The following is a 2,254-nucleotide window of genomic DNA, read 5'->3' on the forward strand; positions in this document are numbered from 1 at the left end:
CCCGACGAGCTCCGCCACCCCGGCGACCCCTCCGGCCTCGCCTCGCCCTCACCGGCTGCCGGCGACCTCGGATCCGCCGGCCGTGAACAGTGCCCGCCGCCGCCTCAGTTCGCGCGCCGGTCAAACCCTAGATCTGAGGGTTGTTTTTTTCTAAGTCCCTGATATTTTCTATCCATGTGCCCTTCTTCCCGGCTTCGTAACTTTGCATACGTAGCTCCGATTCGTGCATATAGCATATCAAAATGTTCATCTCAAAGAGTACATCATTTCATTCCATTGCATCATTTTCATTTGAGCTCATCTTGATGCCCGAAATGCTGTTAGAAGAGGGCTACTCGAGTTATTTGTCAGATCTGCTCCTCCATTTAGGTTTTTGTCATTTTTGCCATGATTAATGTGTGCATGATATGCCCTGATGCTCTACATGCGTCTTGTTAAGGGTTTTGTCATCTTTCCAGAGGTGTAACCCATGTATTTTTATGATGTGTGTGGTGACTTGTGCAAGCTTGCAAAGTGGTGCACTTGGTAATTCTGTTTTCAGGGACTTAGCAATTCCACCAAGTCCTTGATCTGTTTAGCTCATGATGCCATATGTTCATGTTGTTTCCTAGTGATCCGTGCCTCTTTTGAGGATGACCAGTAAGGATGTTTTGTTAATATTGTAGTGATCTATCCATTCATGTCTTTATTTGCAATTATGGAGCACCCTAGCTTGAGTCAATCGAGCTCTACTTTTGCTACTTTGTGAATCTGGGCAGATTGTCAACTTGTTTGCAATTTTGCCGGTGATGTTGTAGTTGATCTGTGCTTGCTATGCTATTGTTCTTGCCATGTATATCTTGCATTTTGTTCCTTCTTGATGGGTGTATGCTTGTCTTGCCATGACTTGCACCATAGTGAGTGCATCGAGCTCGTAAACATGCCTACTTGAGTTATGTTTCAGCATGTGCCAGTTTTCACTAAGTCTGATAACTGATTATGTTTTTGCTATGTTCACATGCTTGCAATTGTATTTTCTGATCCCTTTTGGCTCAAGGTCACTAAGGGACTTTTGTTAAGATCTTTGAGTAGCTTCATGCCATGCTTTACTTTGCCATGTTCAGGTCCTGTAGCATGTAGTTTTGTTGCTCCGAAGAGGGCTACCTGATCTGGAATTCCAGACAAGTGTTAATTTCACAAAGTCTGAGATCTGTTTGTCATATGCATTTTTGCCATGCTCGTTTGAACCTGTTAATGGATGAATTGGCCGTAGCTCAGTGCTAGACTTTTGTTAAGCATCTTGTATTCATCTCTGCCATGTATTTTGTTGTCATATTTGGTTGCCGTAGCATGTTAATCTCATTGCATTTAGATGCCTACTTGCTGTAAATCGCAGACCGGTGTCATTTTTGAATCGCTTGCCATTTTCAAACCGTAACTCCGATTCCGGCGTTCTTTATATCGTTTTCAAGCGATTTCACCTCATCTTTCCAGTGGAACACTTGGATTTCCAAGTTGAGGCCAGGTTCATGTTTTCCTGTCATATCTTGCATTTTGCATCCCGCATCGCATCCCGCATAGCATATCATTATTGCATCATATTGCTTGATCCTTGCACGTGGTTGATTGTATCCTTGTTGCTTGTTTGTTTTGTTTGGGTAGAGCCGGGAGACAAGTTCGCTAATGAGGAGCCCGTTGAGTTTGCTTTCGAGGATCTAGTCAACTCTGACAACTGTGCAGGCAAGATGATCATACCCTTGAAATCACTACTATCTTTGCTGTGCTAGTTTGCTCGCTCTTTTGCTATGCCATTGCTTCGATGCCTACCACTTGCTTGCAAGCCTCCCAAATTTCCATGTCAAACCCCTAACCCACCTTGTCCTAGCAAACCGTTGATTGGCTATGTTACCGCTTTGCTCAGCCCCTCTTATAGCGTTGCTAGTTGCAGGTGAAGATCGGAGGCTGTTCCTGTTGGAATATTTATTTACTTGTTGGGATATCATTATATTGCTATGTTATCTTAATGCATCTATATACTTGGTAAAGGGTGCGGCCTCTCGCCTAGTGTTTTGTTCCACTCTTGCCACCCTAGTTTCTGTCATATCGGTGTTATGTTCCCGGATTTTGCGTTCCTTACGCGGTTGGGTTATAATGGGAACCCCTTGATAGTTCGCCTTGATTAAAGCTTTTCCAGCAATGCCCAACCTTGGTTTTACCATTTGCCACCTAGCCTTTTTCCCTTGGGTTCTGCAGACTCAAGGGTCATCATTATTTT

Source organism: Triticum aestivum, chromosome 7A (genome assembly GCF_018294505.1).
Source record: "Triticum aestivum cultivar Chinese Spring chromosome 7A, IWGSC CS RefSeq v2.1, whole genome shotgun sequence".
NCBI classification, from domain to species: domain Eukaryota; kingdom Viridiplantae; phylum Streptophyta; class Magnoliopsida; order Poales; family Poaceae; genus Triticum; species Triticum aestivum.